Below are 27,248 nucleotides of genomic sequence, written 5' to 3' on the forward strand. Positions count from 1 at the left end.
CTTCCTCATCAAGGTTCCCATCATTTCCAATGCAATAACAAGTTTTTCTGGTTAGTAAGAATCATATCCAGAATATAAAATCACTTCGATAGTTCCTCTACATTTTAAAGGATGAAATTATCAACAAAGCAATAAAGATGTTATTCAATGCTCCGGTTTTCTGTTGAAGAAAGACAGCTTGAGTAAATGTTTGAAAAATCAAAGTTCCTTATCACCTTTCAACAAGCCTCTGTAGCAGACTTTAGACCTGTTTCCTGGATTCTTCATCTATACTTTTTTTTTCTGTCCATAGTAGTATACTTTGCTGACAAAGTCACTTATGTCTCATCTTCACCCAAATGTTCTCCATCATGCTTCCCCACATTGGTTCCTGGATGTACTCATACAAATATGCCTTCTCCGTATCCTATTCCTTTTTAAGAAGACAAAATATCCAGTCATCTTATAAAGGACTTTGGCCCTTTATTATGACTCATGACTGGTTTGATTGTTTCCCCATCCTCTTCCCAATTTGATGAATGATGACTGACTATACTGACCAGTTTATCATTTTGGGGCGTGTAGACATAGAGTAAATGAGGTAGTTAGGTATTTGGGATTTCAGAGTTTTTGAAAGGTTTGCCTCAGAAAGCACTGACTCAGACATTTGTAGCTCATGAAGTTTCTCATCAGTCATCTGGGCCAAGGCCTGTAAAGTTTCATTTTCTGTTCTGTGAAAGTTGTTATCATGGGGGTTGGAGAATGGGTAAGAGTGACTTTCAAAATTCTGGATATCACATGTTTGAGAAACCTCATCTTTATGTGACCTAACTGCCATTTCTAATTTTAATGGGCTGAACAGATATTTCCTGTTTTGTTTCAGCCTAAGTGAGCATGTGGAAACTTGAGAGGAGCTAGTTCCCAGTCATGAAGACTCGGGGATTGGCATTGTATGAGGATGAACTCTCCTATTTGATTGAGAAGTGGGAAGAACTAATGACTTGGGGTGCTGAACCAGAACTTAGTCGGTAAGCAAAAGTAGGTAAACAAACAAACAAACAAACAAACGCCTTAAACTCTCCCTTTCCTTCGTGGCTATGGGCAAGGGATGCTTATTTTGAGCTTGTCTTGAGAGTGGGAAGGGCGAATGAATATTACAAGCAGGAAGTTCCCAGGTGACCCTGTCAATTTTGAAGATCCAGAGGTCCCAGAGGACCCAGAGGTCCAAGTTGAAGGTGGGAGTAGCAGCGACATCCACAGTCGGTTTAGCAGCAGTGGAGTCGTCTAGCCTAGTAGCCAAGTGGACAGTTTGGCCCAGCCCAGCAGCAACTATGACTGGTAGCTAAGCAACATGTTTAAATTAGTCTATTAGTAGCCAAGCCCAGTTTGACTTGGCTGAGCAGTGGCACACCTTGTCCATTACTTACTCCATACTCTGCAGCAAACATCATGGGGAATCTACAAAGGGAGAAAAGAATTTCCAGGACCAGGAATTAGGAGATACCCCTTTGCCACATCTGTTCTCTACACATGTGCTTCATGACCATGTACTTTAGGGTAGATGTCATTTTTTCCACAGACCCTGGGTGTTTTGGTGAGAAAGTATACTCACAGGTACAATGTATCTCCAGCCCTAATATTCCTACTGAGTTTCAGTCCTACCTTACCAACCATCAGTTTGGGACACCCCAAATTGGATAGGCATCCATACGCATCTTCAACTCAAGTTGTCCAAAACAGAACTCATTATCTCTGTCCCCTTTCCTCCAACCCTTCTGCCTTCCCAGCTTCTCTACCACTCTAAGAAACCACCATCTTCCCAGTGATATAGGCTCACCACCTCAGGGTTACCCATAACTCTTCCTTTGCACTCAACTTACATTTCTAGTGTCTACCTTTACAACATCTCTCATATTGTCTCCTCTCCACTCACACTGAGGACACCATGGTTCAGACCTTCATTTCCTCAGACCTGGACAACTCCTGTAGCTATTAGGCTTTCCTGCCTCAAGTCTTTCTCCACTCTGTTCCATTCCACTCAGCAGCTAATGTAATTGTCCTAAACGTTAGATATGACCATGTTATCCCTTTACTTGATAAATTCCAATGGTTCCAAGATTTGCTCCTGAAAGATCAAATAGAAATTCTTTACAACTCATAAAGCCTTTCACAAACTGGTCCCTTCACATCTTTCCGATCTTATTTTTGACTATGCTTGATGCATTCTTTTTATAATCTAGGTACACCAACCTCCGTGTTGCTCCTCACATGACACTTCATCTTCCTTCCTCCTCCCCTCTAGGCATTTACCCTGACTGTCCACCATACCCAGAATGCTTTTCTTCTTTACCTGTAACTCAAGGTTTCCCATCTTCCTTCAAGACTATGTTCAAATCCTCCCCAGGTTCCCTCAACAATTACCTTTCATTTAGTGTGTGTGCGCGCACACATACATACACATACAGACATATATGTGTCATTGGTATATAGTTATTTGCATATTGTGCCTTCCATTAGACTGTGAGGTCCTTGAGAGAAAAGGTTGCATTTTTGCCTTTCTATATATCCTCAGTGGGTAGCATGGTGCACACAGTGGGTGCTTAGTAAATGCTATTGACTTACTGAATGACTGTGACTCCAAATCCATCACTCTCAAACTTTTTGAGGCATCTAGGTGGCATAGTAGATAGAATACTGGAATAAGACTGAGAAAGATACGAGTTCAAATCCAGCCTCAGACACTGCTGTGAACCTGGGTAGGTCACTTAGAGTTTGTTAGTTTCAATTTCTTCATCTGTAAAATGGGCATAATAGTATCTACCTCTCAGACTTGTGATGATCAAATACAATACCATGTAAACGTCTGTGCAAAATGCAAAGTACCATATAAATACTATGATTATAATTGTTGTTAATCTGCTGAGTTTTAAATGTTATTCAGCTTATAGTAGGGTATGTTATTGATTTTTATCAATTCATATTTAAGAGCTAATTGCTTTGCAATATTTTTATGGCACCATTCAGTTAGACAAAAATAATCTAATTCGGTATTTGGTTGTTTAGGGTGTCATTATAAATTTTCTGCACCTGTTATCCTGAGAGTTTTCCTGTGTTTTATAATTATTTGAGAAGTAGCTGTGGCTGATGGCTAGAGAGCTGATCACAGAGTCAAGAAGAGCTAGGTCAAGCGGCATGACCCTGGGCAAGTCACTTTTCTCTGTGCCTCTATCATCTTTATAAGTTGCAAAGTAAAAGACAATCGGCATTAAAGAGGAAATTCCCCAGTTGAATGAAATCACAGATTCCATAAAACATAAAAATAAGTCAGTTGTGATTTGCATTATTAACAAAGTAACTATAATAACAGGAGCAAGAAAAATCTATTTTTTTTGTAGCAGTTGAAAAGGATTCAACAGCTTTTCTTGGCTTTGAACCAGAAACTGGCAACCAGTAGCTTTCATAGGTTAATAGAAGTTTAGATTGGGAGGAATTTTAGAAGTCATCTAGTTGCATTTACAGGTAAGGAAACTGAGAAGTGATTTGCCTAAGGACACACATAACAAGTATAGACTTGAGATTCCAACCCAGATTCCCCAAATCTATCATTCTTTCCACTATACCATATTGTTTGTCAATAAATGTAGCTATAATGATAGCCTGTATCTTGTGAGCTTGCTTTGTATCTTTTTCCGTATTTGAACTTTTCTTTCTTTTATTCTTTTTGAAGGATGAAAACAAAGACCCTCCTAGTTAGCAGCTACACCCATGTCCTCGATATATTAAATAGTCCCACCAGTAGGAAGGCAAATTCTGGCATATGACAGGGTTTAATAAATGTTTGCTGACTGAGTATTCCTGATTTTCCTATAAATGATTTGCTCTTTCTCTTCCTTTTCCTTGTTGCCAAGCACTGAGTGACCTTTTCTTTGTTGATAATCAATCAATAACAGAAGCCCAAAGCACTTTCAGCCTTGGCAACTAATCTGCCCAGTCTTTGACAAGCTGTTAAAGACTCTGACATCTCCTAACCTTTAAAATGTTAAGACTCCATGATCTTGTCAAGATGGTGCAGAGGCTGTATCTCTATGGTCCAAAGTAAAGTGGAGACTGATTACAAAGTAAGTTAGACCAATGTAGAGAGGCAACCTCTGTTTAGGGTCTATTAGGACAGTTACTTCCCCTAATTGTCTCCACCAATCACATATCTTAGCTCATTTATTTTGTACTGCCTTGGAGAGAGTTAAGTAGCAAAACGGTTGCCACAGCTGATTAATTAGATTCTTGAATTTTCAAGATAATAAAAAATCTTAATACTTCTGATGTGAGAGTGTTGGGTTTTATTAACATTGATTCATTACTTTCAAATAAAGGAATAAAACAAAAAGGAAATACCAAATACTTCATTATGAACCAAGATTTTTCTTAAATCCTATAAATGAATCAAATATCATGTTTTTATATAAAGGGTTGTACAGAAAGACCTATGTTGTACCCACTCTGTTGTATATGTACTTTCAGGACATATTAAATAGGCCATTATGAATTTGATAATCTTAAATCATTTACTAGCCACCTAGTCTATTAAAAAATGCATTCCTGAATTTCCTTAGGAAAAGTCTGATGAATACTGTGGGCGAATAAAGAATCAGCCCTACTTAAAAGTTATGTGCACTCTCCCAACATTGGCACAGTCACACATGCGGACAAAGGTCCTTTGCTAGTGTTTTCCCTCCACCATGCCCTGGAATTCAGCTCCTTTGGTCCCCCACTGCTGTTAAAATGGTGACTGTCACACAAATGTAACGAAGCCATTTCACCTCAGCGGGTTGTGATAATGCATACATACCTCCTGAAGAATCAGAGTGTCTTTGTTTTCTCGATCCTGGAGCTGTATAACAAATAGTCTGATGGATTTCAAGCTTCACATATCTATTTTTTGACATGATGAATCTTCCTCGTTATCTTTTGATTTAAAAGTGAAAGGATCGTAGGTTTGCTGGTTGAGCAGGTAGCTCTTCTGACAACAGGACTTTAGCTGGAAAACAGATCTGTTTCGCTGGCTTAGGGAGTTTAGTGAGGTGAATAATTTAGTCTGAGGGAGTGATATGTCGAGAGAAGAAATTTAAGTAAGGGTTTAAAGAATGCAGATAATTTAGTGCCCTCATGATGGTTAACTTAAATGGATACAAGAAATGCATGAGATCTATATTATCATTTTCTCTGGTGCATTGCGGAGCACACAGATCACTGCAGCATGACAGAATTGATGATTGTTCTAATTTTTCCTTAAGACATTTAAATATTGTAACTTCTAGTGACTCCCAGATACTGAATTTGATTTGGGTTCATATGTACTCAAATTAGAGGTCAGAGATACATTCCGATTCAGAATACTCCCTGAAAAGACCAAGTAGTTTTGCTATTAATTAACTCTTGCAAATGCACATAGATCCTTGTAAATGAGAATGGAGTTAGCTGACATCTATCCCAATGGAGATCACCATCTATCTTGCACCTATATTTTTCTGTCCTTCTATATGTGCTCCTGTCTTCCTCTTTCCAAACCTATTCTTTCTTCCTATTGGGCAATGAGGTGGGAATGGACTTGGAGTAAGGAGGATTGAGTTTAAATCCTCTCTCATACGCTTGCTAGTTGTGTGACCTTGGGCAAGTCACTCAGTCTCGTGTGCTTCAATTTCTTCATCTAGAAAAAGGAGATAATGATAGAATCTCCTCCCTGGGTTTTTGTGAGTGAGGATCAAGTGATATAATGTATGTAAACTCACATTACAAAAACATTACATGTATTGAACTTACATTAAGCTTTGCAAACTTAGAAGCACTATATAAATGCTATTATTAACCATTAATATTAGTTGTATCTTTCAAATATTAAAGAGCTGATCCTTGAGGTTATGAGTATTAGAGCTTTAAGGGACTTTTCTGAGCGTGGTTCCTGGCAGCAAAATGATTATTCATTCAGATAAGCAATCCTTATGACTTGTTTGTTCTGCTACGTGGAAGGTACAGAGGCAGCCATGGTTTGTTGAACTCTCTGGAATTCACAAACTATATATTCTCTGCAGGCTAAAAAACCTTCTGTTCTTTGGGAGGGGGCAGTAAACAACTTGAACCCTACAGCCAGGTAGAAGGGGCCTCTGCTCTCTGATTCTCCTGAAAAAACAGAGAAACTGTTCCCTCGGACACTGGAGGGAGGGGTGCAGTTGTCAGTTTCATGCCTGCCCAGAATTACTTCATATTGTTGGTCCAAACATAGCCTGTGATTTCTACTTAGTCTGATTTATATGACACCCATGTGCAGGTTATAACTGATACTTTTCTGTTTACTTTTGACTTTTTTTTTTTAGTCCAAAGAGATTTCATTTTAAGGGTATAGCCTATAATATGATCAGTATGGTACTATTATTTTCAATTTGCAGTTTCTGCTCTAAAAGATTAGATGTTTAGTGCTTAAAATGCTTTTTTCTTTTTGAAAAATTGTATTTTCTTTTCAGTTCTTATTTCTCTTCCCTCTGCCATCCATTGATAAGGCAAGAAAAACAAAACCCATTATAAATACCTCTATAAATAACCAAATTCCTATATTAGCCATGTCAAAAAAAGGATGAAAGAAGGAAATAAAGGAAAGAAGAAAGAAAGAGGAAAGAAAAAGGAAGGAAAAGAAGAAAACATGCTTTAGTTTTGACTCTAAGAGCATCAGCTCTCTATCTGAAGGTGTATGGCATGCTTCATGATGAGCCCTTTGGAAATGGGGCTGGTCATTGTTTTGATCAATTATTAAGCCTTTTGAAGCTGATTATTTTTACAATATTGATGTTATTGTATAAATCGTCCTCTTGGTTCTGCTCACCTTACTTTGCATCATTGCATGCAAGTCTTGCTAGGTTTTTCTGAAATCATCCTCTTCATCATTTCTTAAAGCACAACAGCATTCCATCACATTTATATACCATGACTTGTTCGTCTATTCCCCAGCTGATAGCCATTTCCTCATTTTCCTTTTCCTTGCCACTACCAAAAAGACATACTATAAATATTTTCTGCATATTTCTCTTTTTCTCTTTCTTTGATCTTTTTGGAGTATAGACTTAGTAGCAGTATGTAACAGAAAGGACCCCGCCATATACAGGAGGACCTACTGTACAAGTTCTTAGATCTGCTTTTCTAAAAGGAAAGCAACTTTTGAGGGGTCAACAATCACTTTAATCAAGCACATGTATCATTCACTTGGTTCAGGGGAAAAAGTCAGCATCCTGACCTTCAGAGAAAATAGAGAAACAAAGATCAACCTACAGATAGGGCTCCCAACTGTCTGACGTAAACAATACATAACATCACAGATGAGCAGGCAGATCCAACTGTCTGACCATACATACATAGTTACCAGAGAGTGAAGCACCAACTTCTGGGTTTTCAAAGCCTGGAGCTCCTTTGTGGCTGCCCAAAGTTTCATCTGGCCAAACAAACACTTCCAATGAGTAAGCTCCCGAAGTAAAACCTCACCTCAGAGTATTTATACACTTTTCAGAGCTAGAGGGCATCCACAATCCTAGAGAACCAGTGCCTCATTAGAAAATTAACAAAATGTGTGGGCCTCCCCTAATCAAGCTTCCCTAAATGGGCAGGCCCATTAATGGGTGGGGAAGATCTTTAACTCTCATAATTACCATTACACAGTATTGTTGGGTAAAAAAGATATATACAGTTTAATACCTCTTGAGATATAATTCCAAACTGCTTTGTAGAATGGGTGGACTAGTTCACAGCTCCACCAGTAGAGCCTTAGTGTACCTCTTTTCCCACAGACCCTCTTGCATTTGTCCTTGATCTTTTTGGTTCTCTTACACAATTTGATGGATGTGAAGTGGAACCTCAGAGTTTTCAAACTGGTAGTTTTCTAATTATTAGTAGTCTAGAGCAGGAGTATCAAACACATGGCCTACAGGCCAGATTAAAATGTAACTGGGAAATGTTGAACCAAATAAATGAAAATACCACATGGACACATGCACACACACATATGTACACATATATGTGTGTGTGTACAAAATGCTAATATGTGATTTTCTGAGAAAATATGTGGTTTGCAGCAATCCGTATGTATGATTTAGTGGCTCCTGTTTTGCTTTGCTTTTGAGTTTGACATCACGGATTTACAGCACTTTTTCATATGACTACGGATAGCTTGGATTTCTTCCTCTGAAGATTGCCTGTTCATGTACTTTGACCATATATCAATTGGAAAAGGGTTCTTATTTTTATACATTTGGCTAAGTTTCCCATGTATTTGAGAATTGAGATCTTTATCAGAGAAATTTGCTACAAAGATTTCTTTCTGTTTCTACTTTTCTTCTAATTTTAGCAGCATTGGTTTTGCTGGTACAGAAACAAAATTTTATATAATGAAAATTATCCACATGACCTACTATGAACCTTTCTATTTTTACTTTGGTTATGAACTCTTCTTCCCATATCCATATATCTGACAGGCAATTTCTTCCATGTTCTGATTTGCTGTCACTTTTTTATGTATGTATGAATCATATACCCATTTTGAGCTTATCTTGCTACAGGGTGTGAGATGTTTCTAGCTTCTGCCAGACTACTTTAGTATTCTTTTTTCATCGAAACCTCAGCAATTTTGGACTCTCCCTTTTCCCTCATCTCCTTCATCCAATTAGTTCTTAAGTACTGTCAACTCACTTATCCGTCCCCTTTTTAAAAATCATATAACCACCACCAGAATCAGGGTTTCTTCTTACTTGGGCTCTTGTTCTAGGCTCCTAATTGACCTCTATGCCTCTCATCTCTTCCTACTCCAATCCATACCCCAATTACTAAAATAATCTTTCTAAAGCACAGACCTGATCATCACTCTTTGCTTAAAAACCACAAGTGCCTCCCTTTTCCCTATAGGATAAAAATACATATTCCTTGGTATAGCACTCAAGGTCTCCTGCAAGGGGGTGCCAAATTACCTTTCCAGCCTTATTTCACAGTATTTTTCTATAAACATTTTATGTTCTAACGCATCTAGATTATGTTTGATTCAGTTCAACAAACATTTATTAAACACCATATGCAAAGAACAGAGAGAGGGATTTAGGAGAAATATTTTACTTGAGTTAAAAATAACTGAACTACGAGTTGTGAGAGAGAAAGGACAAAGACAGACCCTAGGGTGTGCATTATCCCATGAGGGGAAAGAAAAGAGATGGTGAGGAAGAGATGGTGGGGCATTCATTTATTCCCTCCAGCTACTGGGTAACAACAGTGATCAAGGACAACTCATTTGTTGTTCAAAGCCAACAGAGAGACTGTTTGAGAGAGACTGGTACAGAGGGAGAGAAAGAGCAGAGAGAGGTCAATAAACCAGCCTTAGGATAGAAAAAAGGGGCAGGAGAAAATTTTTAATTTTTAATAGACTTTTTAATAGACTTCTCTATACACTCTGGATGGCTGACAATGTCCCTTTAAACGTATGAGCAGAGGATTGTTTTTTAGGAACATAAACAAGTGCAAATAAAACCCTGAAGTGTGAGTATCTCTGTCAAGGCTGCAGTGGGAATTAGAAGGCATAGACAGGTAGAGTTCAAAGCCGGCATAGGCTGAAGATTATCCAAGCATGAACTGTTAACCCCCATCCTGATGAACGTTCTGGTACTGACTTCAGAGAGGCTTTGGAACTTGCATCCTTTTGTTAATCTCTGCCCTGCTTTCTGTGGATTTCTTTGTGTATTTTCTCTGAATTGGTGTTTACTCCAAACTTGCCTTTCCTCCCTTTAAAAAAATGTAAGTATTTTATTAAAAATTCACATCAATTCAACCAGTTTACGGTTGCTTAGTCAATCTTTACATTTCAATTAATTTCAGTGTATAAAGTTCAACAGTTTTTTGTCTTTCCAAGTTCCCATTAGGATTCTTTGTCTATTCATTCTCATTCTTGTTTTTACTCATCTGAGCATAGTTATCGTGTCCTCTCTCTTCTTTTCAGTTTACATTATTTCACAGAATTCTTTTTAGATGTCTGGATTCTTTATGTTTAACTGTCTTAACTGTGCATTGTAGCATTCCATCACATTCATATTTGCTTTTATCTCACCTCTCATTAGTCTGCACAGGAATCTCTGTTGAGGAACTTTCTCTACCAATAAAAATTAGCATCTACTCTGAAACTTGCTCTTAGAGCATTATTTAAGGAACTGAGAGGTTGTGAGTTATCCAGGATTACATGTGAATCTTGGTTTTCTTGGTTTTGAGGTCAATGGTCCACTACTTTAATGTCCTGCTTCTCATTACATGAATTTTCTCACCTATCATTGGCCATTTAGGATTTAGCTTTTTACAATGACATACTTTGCTACTATGAACAGCTTTGAACAAATAACTATTTTTGTTTGCCTCTCCTTTTTTTAATTCAATTTAATTTTTTTGTTACATTTTAAATTCTGAACTGTTTCCCTCCTTCCTCACCATGCACTAAAGAATTCCTCCATATAACACAGATATGTATATATATGTTACGTGTAATATATAATATATATATGTCCACATGTATGATATGTATGTAAAATCATGCTACACATATTTCTTTTTATCAGTTTTTTTCTCTGGACGTGGATACCATCTTCCTTCATAGGTTCTTTGTTGTTGATTTGAATATTTAGAATACTCAGAATAGCTTAGTCATTCCCATTTACTCTTTGAACAATATTGCTGTTACTGTATACAATGTTCTCTTGGTTCTGCTTATTTCACTCTTCATTATTTCATCCAAGTCTGTTCATGTTTTCTCAAGAGCATTGAGCTCATCATTTCTTACAGCACAGTTACATTCCATAGCAATTATATATTGAAACCTGTTTAGCCATTCCCCATTGATGGGCATCCTCTTAATTTCCAGTTCCTTGCTACTACAAAGAGAGCTACTATAAATATTTTAGAACATGTAGTTCTTTTCTTTTTCCCCTGATCTCCTTGGGAAACAGACCTAATAGTGGTATTGTTGGGTCAAAAGGCATACAGTTTTATAACTCTTGAGCATAATTCCAAATTGCTCTCCAGAATAGTTGGATCAGTTCACAGTTCCACCAGTAGGATATTATTGTCTCAATTTTTCCATATCCCCTTCAACATTTGTCATTGTTACCTTCTATCATTTTAGCCAATCTGATAGGTGTGAGATGATGCCTAAGAGTTGTTTTAACTTGCATTTCTTTAATCAATAGTAATTTAGAGCATTTTTTCATATGACTACACTGAGGCCTGTTGTATCTCTTCCAAGGTCACACAGGTCATAAGTGCCAGAAATAGGATTTGAAACTAAGTCCTCTGATTTCAGAGCCAGTGTTCATGGCTAGGGTAGTCTAGAAATCACTTCTCTAAGTTGACAGGCCCACCTACTCTGGGGGACTGGGATGGGGACCTGGGACAGATACCTGGGGTCACGTTGGACTGTTTGAGGAGGGTTACCTTCTTTCTGCCCCTCTAGTGGAATCTTCCCACTTCATTGAGTGACAAAACAGCACAGACCATTGGCTCCAGTCAAAAAAACAAAAACTGGTATTAGGAGAATGGAGCTCTTTGGGACCTGAAAACAGAATGCTCATTAAACACTAAGTCCTTCTGATGATTGAATGTACATGTTTTTGAACCTACATTCTATTGGAAACAATATATATACAAATCAATAAATATGTAAGATATATATGTACATACATATATATCGATCATATACAACATTTTAAAGAGTAAATAAAAACAGACTTAGGAGGGGGAAAGGGAAGAGAATCAGTAATTGAAGAGGTCAGGATTAGCTTTGGCTAAGAGGTGGCCCTTGGGCTAAGCCTAGAAGAAAGTTAGTGATTCCAGGAGTCAGAAGTGAGAAGGGTATGTATTTTAGGCACGATGAATATCCTGTGCAGAGTCAGAGACCGGAGATGGAATATTGAGTTTCTGGAATAGCTAACAGACCTATTTGGCTGGAACACAGGGGATATGAAAGGAAGCAACATGCAACAAAGCCGAGAAGGAAGAATGGGGCCAGACAGAATAGGGAGGGCATGAAATGCCAAACAGGGTGGTCACCAGTGCGTCTTGGGAAGCCAGTAGCATGGTCAGATATATTGTAGAAATGTAATTTTGGCAGCTGTGTGGATGATGGACTGGAATGAGAGGAGACCTGAGGCAAGGAGGTTAGTTAGGAGGCAATTCCAGTAGTCCAGATGAGGGAAAATCAGAGCCTAAAGGACACTGTTGTTTGTGTGAGTTGAGAACCTGGGTTATTCTGTCCCAGTCCCATTTTCTGCATGTTTTAAAAAAAGATATTTTATTTTAATTTGCATTGCTCTAATCAATGCAGATTTAGAGCATTTTTCATAGGACTATAAATTGTTTGGATTTTTTCATCAGAAGAAATGTTGGAGGGGGTGAGGAAAAATTGGTACGCTAATACCCTACTGGTGGAATTGTGAACTGATCCAACCATTTTGGAAAACAATCTGGAATTATGCCTAAGGAATTCTTAAACTGCCTGTACACTTTGACCCAGCAATACCACTACTAGGTTTATTTCCAAAGATGATTGGATGATCATTCCAAAGATGAAAAGAACCTGTATGTTCTGAAATATTTATAGCAGCTGTGTTTGTGGCGGCAAGGAACGGGAAACTGAGGGAATTCCCATCAATTGGGGAATAGCTGAACAAGTTGTGGTTTATGATTGTGGTGGAATACTACTGTGCTATAAAGATGAGCTTGTTGATCTTAGAAAAACAATGGACAGACTTGCATGAAATAATGAAGAGTGAAATGGGCAGAACCAAGAAAACATTGTATACAGTAACAGCAAAATTGTTTTAAGAACAGCTTTGAGGGAATCAGTCATTTTGATTATTATACATACCCAAGTGAACTACAAGGGACAGATGAAGGAAGAGGCTGTCTGCATCCAGAGAAAGAACTGATGAATAGAAGTATGTATAGAATGATTTTACATATATATATATATATATATATACACATATATATACATATTTGTGTCTCATGGTAAACTTCTCTAGGGCTGGGGGGTGGGGCGGAGAAAGGAAAAAAGATACTTTGTTATATATTTAAAGGGAACAGTAAGTTGAACTTACTAGATTTGCAACTTCATCATCTTTTTTTTCCATTCGCTACATTTTGCTTGTTTTATTTCATAAATTAAAATTAAATAAAACATTTTGAAAGGTTTTATTGTAAAAGTTTTTTTACATTACAATCATTTCCCAACATACCCCCCCACCCCCAACCCCACCACATGCAACTTTCCCTTGGGTTACCTTAATTAACGACTGCAGAAAAACAAGTAAGTAAACCAACAACATAAGGACCATAGATTGAGAACTGGAAGGGAACTCAAAGGTCGTCCTCTCCAAAGCCCTTATTTATAGATGAGGAAACTGAGGCTCGAGGCTCAAAGTCACAAAGACAGTGAGCATCAGAAGCTCGATTCTCTGACTGAACCAGTGCTCTTTCCACTGTATCTTTGACGTGTCAACAGAAAGGAGGCGAATGTTCCATCCAGTTTTTTAGGACCATAGAAATTAATTTGAGTTTGGCTGCCATTTGGTGATGTGTTCATTTGAACGGTGAGGACTGTATACATTGTTCTCTTGTTGGACTTCCCAAATCTATCTTTCTCTTCTGGGGCCTCTGTCTTCAATCAATATAATTACAGAGATTACTGGATAGACCTCGTCACCCTGCCATATCCATCTGCCATGCCAGCCCCTTTCTCTCTTTGGTGACTTCCTCCGAGAATGTCCATTTTGAAGAAGTCAGACTAGTCATTCTTCATTCTGTGCCTAGCGATGCTTCTGACCCTGGATACCTTCATCCCTGTCCTTCCTCCCACCCCTGTTCAGTTCTTTTTTCTGTGTTTCTTCCTCCTATCAGCAAAGCTCCTTGAAGGCAAAGACTCTTTCTATTTCTGTTTGTATTTGTCTTTCCAATAATTACTCAGTGCTGATGGAGCCACATTGATTAGTGATAAGGACATGATTCTAGAGAGATGGGCTGAACACTTACATTGTATTCTCAACAGACTATCATCGATCAATGCTGAGGCCATTGACTGTTTACCTCAGGTTGAAGTCAATCCCTCCTTAGCTGAACTTCCAACTGAAGAAGAGGTTTTGAGGGCCATTAGGCTCCTTTCATGTGACAAAGCACCTGGTGCTCGTTCTATTCCAGCTGAGATCTACAAGGTCTACAAGATCGTACAAAAACTGACTGAGATTTTCCAGGTTATATGGCAAGAGGAAGTTATCCCCCAGGAGTTCAAGGATGCCTCCATTGTCTGTCTCTATAAAGGTCAAGGGAATAGATATTCCTGCGACAATCACAGGGGGGTCTCTCTCTTGGTCATTGCTGGCAAGATTCTTGCAAGAGTCCTCCTTAATAGACTGATCCTTCACCTGGGAGATGGTCATCTATCTGAGAACCAGTGTGGCTTCAGAAAGGGCCAAGGAACAGTCGATATGGTGTTTGCTGCCCGACAACTCCATGATAAATGTCAGGAGCAGAACAGAGGCCTGTACACAACGTGTGACTTTGTTAGTCATGAGGGCTTATGGAAAATTATGTCAAAATTTGGTTGCCTAGAGAAGTTCATCAGTATTGCGCATCAATTTCATGTTGGCATGTTTGCCTGGGTTTTGGACAGTGGACAAAGCTCTTGTGCCTTCCCAGTCACCAGTGGAGTGAAACAGGGCTGTGTGCTTGCTCCCATGCTTTTTAGCATGATGTTTTCAGCCATGTTGTCAAATGCTTTCACTGAGGATGAACACGACATCAAGGTCAACCACCATAGTGATGGTAAGTTCTTCAGTTTGAAAAGGCTATAAGCCAAGACCAAAGTGGAGGGAGTGTTGGTGCATGATTTTCTGTTTGCAGATGATTGTGCACTCAATGCAGCCTCTGAAGCTGAGATGCAACAAAGTATGGATCAGTTCTCTGCTGCCTGTGCTCATTTTGGCCTAACAATTAACACCAAGAAAACACAGGTGCTCCATCAGCCACCAGCACACCATCCATACTTGAAACCATTGATTACAACAAATGGAGAAGTTTTGAATGCTGTGGATAAGTTCACTTACCTTAGTAGTGTACCTTCCAGGGATGGACACATTGACAATGAAGTTGATGCATGCGTTGCCAGAGCTAACTCAGTGTTTGGGAGACTCTGAAGAAAAGTTTGGGAGAGAAGAGGTATTAGACTGACTACCAAACTGAAGGTCTACAGAGCTGTTGTGCTGACCTCATTGTTGTATGCCTGTGAAACATGGATGGTTTACCAGCACCAGGCCAAGAAACCAAATCGCTTCCATTCTGTCTTAGGAAGATTCTGAGGATCACCTGGCAGGATAAGGTACCAGACACTGAAGTCCTTGCTCGAGTGAACTGCCAAGCATTCAAACTATGCTTCAGAGAGTGCAGCTCTGATGGGCTGGCCATGTTGTTCGAATGCAAAATACACGCTTTCCAAAAATACTATTTTATGGAGAATTCACATGGGGCAGGCGATCACATGGTGGTCAGAAGAAGCGATACAAGGACACTCTCAAGGTCTCTCTCAAGAACTTTGGATTTGACTGTGCCAAATGGGAGACACTGGCACAGGACCGCTCAGCATGATGTGCCCACATCAGAAACGGTGCTGTGTTACATGAGCAAAGCAGAATTGAGACAGCACAAAGTAAAATGTGGGATGCGCAAATTTCGAGCATCTACCCCAAAAATTCATACGGAGTATTACAGATTGTAATCTACCCATGTCTTCTTATCTTTTGTGACTGTTGTCTATATCCTTCCATAAGTACATCGTGGAGGCTCTGCTTGTCCTCACCCTAGAATATTATTATATTACAGACCAATTATGTTAAAGACAAATGATAAGTGAGAGAGTGGTGATAATGGAAGAGGCAATCTTCTGATGAGTACCCTAGTCTAGAACCTGAGCTAGTAGCTGCCCTCTGGGAACCCAGTTCCACTGAGTGCAAATTGGATGAAGCAGCTGAGAGAGGGTGTCACACATAAATGAACTGATACAAAATGAAGAACCAGAAAACAAAGTACACAATGACTATGATGATATAAATAGAAACAACAACAACAACAATAAAATTGAAACTGAATGCTGTTTAATTATAATGATTAAGTTTGTCCCCAGAGAGGAGAGGAGGAAATGGACCTCTTCCCCTTTATGGAAAAGGGGGACTGTGGGTTTGGAATATTGCCATCAGACTGAGTTGATACATTTGGTTATTTACATTGTCCTTCTTTGTCACAAAGGATGGCTCTTGGGGTTCGGGAGGACTTTCTGGGATCTTGGGATTTTGTGAAATGGTGAGATGAAAGTGACTTCGAAATCAAGGTGATGAAAAGATTTTTTTTTAAAGTAACTGAAGGAATTTTATTTATTTATTTTTACAAAAAGATTTTTAAAAAATCCTTTTTAAGACTCTCATATTTGGAAAGATCACAGGGATAATGATGCTTTACTGGCAATTAATCCCTGCCGTTTAACACGGTGTCTGGCATTTAATAAGTGTTTAATGCCTGACTGAACTAATCCAGCCCTGGACATCATTCCCAGTGCTGTCTCTAACCACCCTCTCTCCATTCCCCCCTCATTTTCTTTTAAGGACAGCTTGATCTGTAATCTAAGTGTCAATCACATTTTTAACGTCTCGGTAGTACTGTCTTTCTAATCAGTTTCATTTTTTTCCACAACAAAGAGGAGATGGCTGTTCTGAACTCTTTTCTCCAGCAGATTTGAATGCAGCACAGTGAGGCAGACCAGACACCAGCCAGTGGCAGTCCCAAAGCCAGAGAAGCCTTTTGTTGGAGATAGTAGCAGCCCGCACAATGAATGTAGGCGGAAGCTTCACGAGATCGCTACCCTGAGGCTTGCTTCCTTTGACTTCTTCCAAATTATTATTACTTTTTAGTTAAACATTCTAACCCACAAACATATGAAAAACAAACGCATAATCTTTTCAAAATATTATGCCTCAGAAACAATTAATTCCTGGAATCAGGAAAAATCTACCAAGACACAAACAGTACTCCAACCTCAAACCCTCATAGGGTCAAAGAATGCAGGACTGACCAGTTGGTCTCTGCTAACGAAATTCGATCTACGAGTTGCTTACCTATTGTTTCTCGAGCTGATTTTGCTAAACTGTAAGGTGCACCGCCGGTGGGCTCAGATCACACACGGTCTCCAGTGTTAACCTCCAAGTTTGATGCGCGCACAAAATGGCATTTTTTGGACGGTTGATTGCCAACAAAATAATAATGAAAGCCTTCAAATCGATATCTTTACCACCTGAGCCAGCTTCTACAACCCTGGGAGTGTATGCGTGTGTGGAACAATCATGGGTGGAGCAATCTCTCTCTCTCTCTGCCTCCCGCCCCCCACCCCCCCCATCTCTGGTGTAGAACAATTGTGGGGGCAGCAGCCGTTGAATAAACCAAGAAACGCAGAATTAAGGATGGATGTAAAGCTCTTTGAGAGGCTTTCAGCGCTCGGTAAATGCCGGCTGTGGTTCATGTCGTCATTATTGTCATCACGACTGCTGGTTGCTGCTGCGAATGAGCAGCAGCGCGATGGAGATGAGGCAGGTGGTCCTCCTGGCGCACGCTGCGTGACCACAGGTAGAGACAAGGCAGGCGTGGGCATGCTGCTGCATCCTCCCGTGGTCTCCTGCTGCCATCTGCTGGCACCTGCTCTACTGGACCTTGATGCATTCCCCCGGCCTAGAAAAGCGGCCGGAGCTGCTGAGGACAGGACGGCTACCCTGGCTGCATCGGCGAGGGCTGCACTCCATTTTGGTTCCTTCCTAAATTCCTTGCTAACTTCTCCTTTGGACTCTCAGCTCCGCAGGAGTTTGTGGCTGTGTGCAGGGGCCTCCACCCAGGCTGTGACCAGTGGTGAGGGGAGAAAGAGTTGCAAGTCATTGCGGCGGCTTAGACATCGTGACCGTGACCTTAGCCATGATACAACTCTTTATGGTACCCAGCCCATTGGAGCCTGGATTACTACTTTGACCCAGGGCAGGATAAAAAGACCCTAAGCTGTTCTCCTCAGCCTCCTGTTAGCTATGAGTGTGGCACTATTGGCTGGACCTGGGGTAGTGGTGGGAACGAGTTTGAACCCCTTCCAGGACTCCCAGGGTCCCTCCTCTGCTTCTTTTTCCTAGGGATTGGGGTCTGGGATTAGAACTTTTATCCCTGTCCTCCCTTCTATTTCCTCTTTCCTCAGTCAACCGACATGCATTTATGAAATGTTTACTGTATACCAGGCCTTGGGAGTGAAAATACAAAAATGGAAACAATCCCTCCTGGTAAGGAGCTTTCTGTTTCCCAATGGGAACAATTTCCCAGAGACTCGGTACTTAGAATCATAGGCTGATCGATTTACAGCTAGAAGGGTCACTTAAACTTACCTAGTTTGATTCATTTTTCCCATTTTACAGGTGAACAAACCAAAGTCTGGAAAGGGAAAGGGATATGCCCAAGATCAGAGTCAATAAACATTTACGGCTGACGTAAAGCAAGGCAAAAGATTGTCCCTATCCTCAAAGAGTTTATAATCTTAAGGGGGAAGAAAACATGCAAAAGGAAGCTGAAAAGGGAGGGGAGGAAGGCAGTGTGTGTGTGTGTGTGTGTGTGTGTGTGTGTGTGTGTGTGTGTGTGTGTGTGTGTGTGTGTGTTGTTATCTCCATTCTGCCCTCCAATCAAAAAGGATCTCAGACACAGAGGATCCTGACAAGGCATGAGTTCCAGGTCTGATGTGATGTTGCAGGATGAGAGGGTTCCTGGGGACATGATAGAGAAATGTCCAGCAGTGGGAAATGAAGGCACTAGTTAGCTAGTACGTACCAGGGTCAGGATTTGAACCTCTAACTCCAAATCCACAAGGTCTCTCATAGTATGTTGTTATGGTTAGTCTTTGGACACAGTGACCTGCCCTCCCACGAAGGAGGGTGCTGGTGCATTCCCGGTAGTGGCCATTCATTAGAACTGTATCTCTATACCTTTTTCATGTTAGGTGGTTAGGTGATTCAGTGTATCTAGCACTGGGCCTAGAGTCTGGGAGACAGGAGTTCCATCTCCCTCTCCCGCTCATATTTACTAGCTATGTGACCTTGGGCAAGTCAGTTTACCTTTGTTTGTCTTGGTTTCTTCAGCTGTGAAATGGAGATAATAGTATGACCCAACTCCCAAGGTTGTTGTGGAAATCAAAAGAAATGACATATGTAGAACACTTAGCCCAGGGCCTTGCAGATAGTAGGAGCTGTACACGTTTGTTCTCTTCCTGTTATGTCTGGATGAGGCTTTTCTCGTGTGGGGTGATCTGACTTCCGAAATGCTGTTTGGGAGTTGGGAAGATGGGTGATGGTAGTTTCTCAGAATGCATTCCTCCTGCAAAGTAAAAGGACTTTAGCTGTTGTTGCTGTTGCTGACTTGTTTCAGTCCTGTTGGACTCTTCATGACCCCATCTGGGGTTTTCTTGGCAAAGATACTAGAGTGGTTTGCCATTTTCCTCTTCAGCTTCTTTTACAGATGAGGAAACTGAGGCAAATAGGGTTAAGTGACTTGCCCAAAGTCACACAGCTTGCATGTGTCAGAGGTCAGATCTGAATTCAAGATCAATCTTCCTCACTTTAGGTGTGGTACTTTACGCAATAGCTGCCCCCAAGAAGGATCTGTGTCTCCACTATTTTCTATTGGAGTACAATTGTTACAGATATTAAGATTAGACAGAATTTCATTATGGATAGTGATTACTTGAAGAAAAAAAAAGCCTTAATATTTTTTTTACATTGTGTTTTACTTTTCACATTCTCTGTTACTATAGGATATTCCACTTTTTAAACTTTTATAAAGTAAAAGTCGCAACTGTTATTTAAATAACAAAATCAAGGATGGTTGTATTTCAGAAAACTAACCTACCTAACCTGGGTTTCAACTACCTTTTCAGCCTTTTGGGAAGTTTCTCTCCCTCTAAAACTCTGGGAATCAGCCTGTCTTTCTTCATTCACCAGATCATCTCTTATTTCTTTGTCCTTGCACTGACTGCCTCCCATGCCTGGAATACATTTCTTTCTTGCCTCTACTTCAAGAGGTCCCTCTCCTTCTTTGAAATGTGACTTAGGCACCTTCTTCTGCCCTCAGACCCCTGCCTCCCTCCCAAATTCCCTTGTATTTAACTACTTTGTGGGTGTATAAGTGTAAATACGTAAATGCACATGCACATACATATATGTATCAGCTTTATATCTGCGATGAATATTTTTTATACATATTTGTCCTTTCCCCTTCCTGCCATTAGATTGTAAAGTCATTTCAAGTAGGATCATTTCATTCTTTCTCCTTTATCCCCAGCACCCAGCTATAGTGCTTGGAGCAAAGTAGATGCTTAATAACACTTTATGAGTAATCTATTGATTGATTGGTCAACCGTGCAGCATTTATCCAGTGCCCACTATACATCTGGTACAGTTCAGTTAAATCCTTTAGATGTGTGGAAAAGGAAATAGATTTGAAAACCTGCTTTGCAGAGGGTTCACCTAGAAGAGTTAGCTTATGCTGCCATCTGGTGGATCAGCTTGGAAATGGATGATGATAATTAGGATTAGAACTTTAGAACTGGAAGCTTTGAGAGATAATTGGATCAAACCTCCTTATTTTACAGAGAAGGAAACTGAGGCCCAGAGAACTTACTTCACTCATCCAAGGTCACACAGCTAGTAAGCAGCTGAGTCAAGAGTTGAAGCCAGGTTCTCTGAGTCCAAATCTAGCATATCTTCCACTGTGCTTCACAAGTACTCTGTGGGTGTTGTTATCCCCAGGTAGTATACCCATTTTACAGATGAGAGAATTAAGGACAAGAATTAAATGTTTTCTGCATGCCAGATAATGTACCAGGTTTTGGAATACTAAGATAAAAATGAAAAACATTCATAGGATCTTAGATCTGGAGCTTGAGGGGGAACCTTAGAGACCATGTAGTCCATAATTCATTCTATGTCTGAGGAAATTGAGACCTAGGGATGTTAAGTTGCTTCAGTCAGACCTGAGTAAGGTGCCAGCATGGGGCACTGAATACTTGGGAGAGAGAAACTTACCAATTGTGTAACCTTGAGCAAGTCACTTAACCCTGTTTGCCTCAGTTTCCTAATTTGTAAAATGACCTGGAGAAGGAAATAACAACTCAGTATCTTTGCCAAGAAAACCTCAAATGTGGACAGGAAGAATTCAATGTGATTGAAAATGATTGAACACATGCAATGCCTCATAAGTTTGCCAAGGAGGGGCCTCTACTAGAATGTAATGTGCCTCCACAACAGGATTTAAACTCAGGTGTGGCTCCAGGATACTTTCCATTATATTAAGTTACCTCCTTTCTACCCTTCTCTTAATATGTATCTTATATTTTTAAAAGCATTTTCCCTTTCATTTTGGCTAAATCTCTTGAGAAAGGCATCTATGATCAGCTCCTCCATTTCCCTCTCACTTGATCCCAAGCCCTCTGTAATCTGACTTTTGCAATTGAAATGGCTCTCCCCAAAGTTTCCAGTGATCTCTTAATGGCCAGATCTATTGGGTTTTTTCAATTCTCTTGCACCTTGTCCTCTCCTGGATACTCTGTCCTCCCTAGGTTTCTGTGATACTGCTTACTCCTGACTTCTCCTTCATAGACTCCTTTACTGGTTCTTTGTTCATGTCATGCCCGCTAACCTTGAGTATCCCTTTAGGTGCTATCTCAGGACATCTTCCCTTTTCTCTCTATACTTTTCGTATAGATCTCAGCAGCTCCCATAAATTCAATTATCATCTCTATGTAGGATGATTCCCAGATGAAGAAATTTAGTCCTAGTGTCTGACGAGTTTCAGTATCATATCTCCAACTCCCTCTTGGATCTTTCAAACTAGATGTCCTATAGATATCTTCAGCTTAACAAGGTCCAAAACAGAATCCACTATCTCTGCCCCTCCTGCCCAACTTTCTTTCTTTCTGAATTCCCCATGTTCTGTCCATGGTACTGCCACTCTTCCAGTGACATAGGGTTGCAACCTTGGTGTTATCTGGACTTCTCACTTGGGAGCCTCTCATCCTCCCTACCTACTCTGTTGACAAATCTTGTTTGTTTCTACTTTCCCAATATCTTGTATGTATAATCTTCTTTCTCTACACACATAGGCACAACTCCATTCAGTCCCTAGATTACTGCAGCAGTTTTCTAGCATGTCTTTTTGCCTTAGGTCTCTTCCCCACTCCGGTTATCCTCCATTTAGCTGTCAAGGAGATTTATCTAAAGTATAAGTGGTGACCAAGTTCCCTTGTTCAGTAAACACCAGTGATTCCCTATCACTTCCAGGATTAAATATGAAGTCCTTTGGCCTCTCTCTCTTCACAATCTGGCCTCTCTCTCTTTCCAGTCTTATTCCCCTCTACACATTGACCTATTTGTAGTTCCTCAAACACAACACTCCATGTCCCACCTCCATGCCTTTGCACCAGCTCTTCTCCTTGACTGGAAGGCTGTCCCTTGTCATCTCTGCTTCTTAGCTGCCCTGTGCTCATCTCAAATCCCATCTGCAGGAGGCTTTTATACCTTTTCTCTCCCCTCACCTCCTCCCTCAGCTTCTAATGCCTCTCCCTTTCAGATTACCTTCGTCTACACTGTGAATATTCTCTGTGTACCTAGATATTTACAGATTGTCTCCTCTGTTATATTGAAGGCCCACATGAAGGATAGGAGTGTTGGTTTTTATTTTTTTACCTTTCTTTGTATCTCTAGTGCTTAGTGAAGGCTTGTCGGGCACATAATAAGGGCTTAATGCTGGCTGACTGACTTATTACTTAATTGGATCCTCAGACTAGCTCTGTAAGACTGGCAGGGCTGATGTCATTCCTCCCCTCCCCATTCTCTCATTTAAAAAAAATTAGATCTTTGATTTTCTTGGTATAGGAAACTTCCTCTCCCCATCTAGATCTGCATCAGCCCTGTAATTTATAGTTTTATAGAGTTTTCTGGGGGCACAGGGTCATACAGCCAATATACGTCATGGACATATTTTGAACTCAGGTCTTCCAAACTCTGAGGGCAGCCCTCTGTCCACTTAGAACCTTTGCTTCCTAGGTCACTGTTCTTTCCATGAATTCTGAACTGGTTGCAAAAATAGAAGATTTGATTTGTTTTATATATGGACCAGGAGGTTTATGCCCTTTGGAACATATGTGCTATGCTAAGTCCTACTAACATATCTGTGACTTATTTTTGTATTTCACATAAGCTTAAAAAGAAGCAAACATTGATTTTTCTTGGTTACGTTGGAGGGTGCATTCGTAGGGAAAATATTTTTGAATTATTTTACTAACGATGTCTTAGGAAAGTTCTTGTTTCTCTCCCCCTCCTCTTCCATTCTTATGGTTAGTGAAACATTTAAGCAGCTTGATAAATATGACATGATTTTGGGAAGAGGAGAACACAAACAAATTAGGGGAATCAAGGAAGACTTCTTGTAGGAGGTAATACCTGAACTAGACCTTGAAGGAAGCTAAGGGTTCTAAGAGGGGAGGGAAGAGAAAGGACATTCCAAGCATATCAGAGAGCCTATGCAAAGGCATGGTGGTGGGAAGTGAAATCTCCCTTCCACCTTTCAGCCTCTGTCACACAGTAGAGACCCACAGTTCACAACATCCATGACTAGGATTTCTCAGCTAGAGAAACAAACACCATAAAATATCAACAAAAAATATTCAAATGTGGCTTTTCTCACAGATGGCAATTATTCAGCAATTGGCAAATGGATGAAAGTTAGGTCCTACGGGCCAACTGCTGGGCCAACTCCCGAAGCCTCATGTGCTCCAGGCATGACCGCAGAGGGACAGAGGTTTGCCTGGTAGAGGTTCTCATAGGTAGCATTTTCAAACAGAGTTCCTTATAAGCCCCACTGCTAATTAGAACTAAGCAAAGACTCCTTTAAATACCCAAAGGGAAAACTGGCAGCAGGCCACTTGATCTGTGAAATGTGTTAGCCTCAAGCAGAGAGAAAACACACTGATAACTCTTGGATGCATTTCTATTTATTTTCCTCATAGTTTAGTGTCTGTTTAAAAGAATGCACAAGCTGTTGGCTTTGTATGGTTAGTCGTCCTTCTATTCCCCCTTGAATAAATCCACCGCCAGTTAGCTGTGCTGGGCAGTTCTGGAATGGGCTACACTTGGGTGCTCTGTGTGCGCTTCAGTCTGGGCTGAAATAGTCTCAGGAAGCTTGTCTCATTTGAATATTAAAACAGAAGTCATCTAAGGCTTTCTTGACCTGATCCAATCACCAGGCTAGGCCCAGTCCTCTAGCCTAATTTTCATTATCCAACCTCCAGGCAAGTCCATTGTCTCAAGTGGAAGGAAGCCAAACATTAGCACAAGTCAGTATAGGGCCCAGCTTGGTGCTGAAGCTGTATCCAGTGGTTTGGATGTCAAGTCTAGCTTAGCCACTTCTGCCCATGTGACCTCAGGCAAGAGAGCTAACCTCTTTGGGTCTCAGTTTCACATCTCTAAAATTAGGGGTTTGGGTTAAAGTCCTTTCCAGCTCTACATCCATGATCCCATGGGACAGTGGAGAAGGAACTGCCCTGTTAAATGGTCTCTGTTTCCTTCAAACTATGAATGCTGAAGCTGGAAAGAATCTTAGAGACTGTCTTATAGGTGGCTAGGAGTCCAAATCCAGCCATAGATACGTACTAGCTGTGTGACCTTGGGCAACTCATTTAACCTCTGTTTGCCTCAGTGTCCTCATCTGTAAAATGGGGATAATAATAGTACCTGCCTCCTAGGGTTGTTGCGAACATAATAGTTGTTCACATCACACAGTGCCAGGCACATAGTAGGCAGCTAATATTTCCCCTTATTTCCCCTTCCCCCAGCCCCCTAAACTGATCCAGAGCTCTCATTTCATACATGAAAAGACTGAGTCCCTGATTCCATGATCAAATCCACCCATTCTCTCTGCCAGGTGCCTTGAGAGGTGTGCTTGTTTTCCATTATTTTGTCAAGGCCTTAATGATAATACCTGTGATTCACCAACCTAGATTGCAGTTAATAAGTTTCCATTTCTAGCCAGAGAGGGAAATGTATACATATTAAACCATGGGTTTCTCTCTTATCCAGAAGACCATTTAAATGAATATACCAGCAGTATAGCTTCCAGGAGTGTTAGTCATTATCCATCTACTATTTTATTGCAATACATTGATTATTCCCACCAGCCCAAAAGTACTTACTAATCAGCATGGCTTTGAAAATCAAGGTGCATGGAAAAATAGGGGATCTAAGGATATAAAATGTCGCAGAAAAGGAGGTAGTTCCAAACATGTATAGCTATAATAGCACTTATAGAATACTTTAAGATTTGCAAAATGCTTTACAAATGTTATCTCATCTGATCCTTGAAATAGGTGCAGTTATTATTTTCCTTTTACAGGTGGGGAAACTGAGGCAAATAGAGGTTAAGTGACTTGCCCAAGGTCACACAGCTGGTAAGTGTCTGAGGTTGGATTCAAACTCCTGTCTTTTTGATTCCAGACACAGGGCTCTATCCACTGTGCCACCTGGCTAGTTAAGCACAGATCACAGAATGTGATGTACTATTGATTATGTTAGTGGTAGAAGTAGACAACCTCCTGACATAATCATAATGAAAAGATCCCTGGGGTTTTCTAGTATGGACCCCTTCTCAGAAGAATGTTTTTTAATGTGTAAAATAAAATGTCTAGGATTACAAAGTAAGCCAATCATATTGAAGTACAGTTGTTAAAATATTAAAAAATACCTAGTTCATAGACCCCCTCAGTGAAAGGAGCCCTGATTTAAAGGGCGTTGAAGTCTTGTTAAGTCACCGCACCTGTGACTCCATACTCAGCTTCTTCTTCCAGTCTTCTAATGCCAAGCAGTATGAGGAACCAGAACAAAGATTCTGCGATGCAAGTGGTCTGGGTGAGGTGGGGAGGTGGTGAGTGCAACTGAACGGGTGGCCTACTAAAGATGAGCCTGTAGCATGCCAACCTGTCAGGAGTTTCAGTGATCAAGGTCTAGTCAGTGTGGCAATGGTGTGGATCCATGGCCAGAAAGCTTTAGAGAGTCAACTTGGTGAGTGAACCCTTGTTGCCATGCAAATCAGAAATCTGAACAGACCACCCCATTCTGACCCAATGCAAAGACTGAAAATCTGGGGAAACTGAGACTCTCAAAGGGGTTAAAACCCCCTAAATACTTAGGTTTTGGGGGGGTTGACATCAAAGTGGCATATTTTTAAACTTTGAAGTGAGTTTGAGACTTATTAACACTGACATCCTACCATCTTTCTGGTGCTTCCTCTTCCATGCCTTAAGTCTTGATTGAGTATTTCCATAATAATGAAACAGTCTTCCCCCAGCCTGCTGTATAGCCTACTGTATACAGTAAACACACCCTTGCCTATGGTAACCTGAGTTCCCCAAAACACAACTTTAGGTAAAATGCTGTGTTAGGAGGAAGTTAGTTTCAAAGCAACCATGTAATAAAATTCATAAGATAAATAGAATTATAAATTATAAAATTAATATAATGAAAAGTTTGTGAATAGCTAAAACTTGGGCTTTTATTAAAATTGGTCTTCACAGAGACCTGAGACCCTATTCGACTTGAACTGGGCAGCACTTCTAAGGGCAGAAGTAGAAACTCAACAGGTCAAGACACCAGGGACGTTGGGGCAGAGCAATGAAAGATAGTCAGAAACCAAGAAGCCAAGAATCCGGCTACATCCTGGAAGGAGAAGGGAAAAGAGGGTAAGTTCCTCCCTTGGAATCCTCCAACTTTTAGTTTAAATTCGAGCTAGAGATGATAGCTCTTGGGTGAGTCTGGATATTGTTTCTCTAAACAAGGGGCTGAAAGAGTGAAGGAAATAAAATCTATAGTCCACAACTTGGGCAGATACATTCCTTTCCCCAGGAAAATAGCAACTGCGAAGTAATGAGAGCTGGAGGTTGGGGATTCAGGAACCAAATCCCCCAGATATCCCACCCTCTCTTTTCAAGGGACTGAAGAGCAGGGCAGCCAATGGGGTAGTAATTTAGAGTAAAAGGTTTAAAAAAAATTCAAGAATTTCGTGTGTGTGTGTGTGTGTGTGTGTGTGTGTGTTCCAAAAGCTGCTAG

General features: G+C 40.4%; 3 long non-coding RNA genes across 7 annotated transcripts in view; 2 read left to right on the top strand and 1 right to left on the bottom strand.

Moving 5' to 3' along the window:
* LOC140530919 (uncharacterized) overlaps positions 1–27,248 on the top strand; it is a 949,813-nt gene that overhangs the window by 673,264 nt on the left and 249,301 nt on the right. The window lies entirely within an intron of this gene.
* On the top strand, positions 826–27,017 carry LOC140530937 (uncharacterized). Its single transcript, XR_011976187.1, has 2 exons — positions 826–1,007; positions 26,717–27,017. It is a non-coding gene; the product is annotated as an uncharacterized lncRNA (long non-coding RNA).
* Positions 9,408–18,366, bottom strand: LOC140530936 (uncharacterized). Of its 2 annotated transcripts, XR_011976186.1 has the most exons (3): positions 17,196–18,360; positions 15,138–15,223; positions 9,408–9,780 (listed from the first exon to the last, which is right to left on the bottom strand). It is a non-coding gene; the product is annotated as an uncharacterized lncRNA (long non-coding RNA). The 2 variants fall into 2 exon arrangements; XR_011976185.1 differs by having other exon boundaries at positions 15,138–18,366.

Source organism: Notamacropus eugenii, chromosome 3 (assembly GCF_028372415.1).
Source record: "Notamacropus eugenii isolate mMacEug1 chromosome 3, mMacEug1.pri_v2, whole genome shotgun sequence".
Lineage (NCBI taxonomy): Eukaryota > Metazoa > Chordata > Mammalia > Diprotodontia > Macropodidae > Notamacropus > Notamacropus eugenii.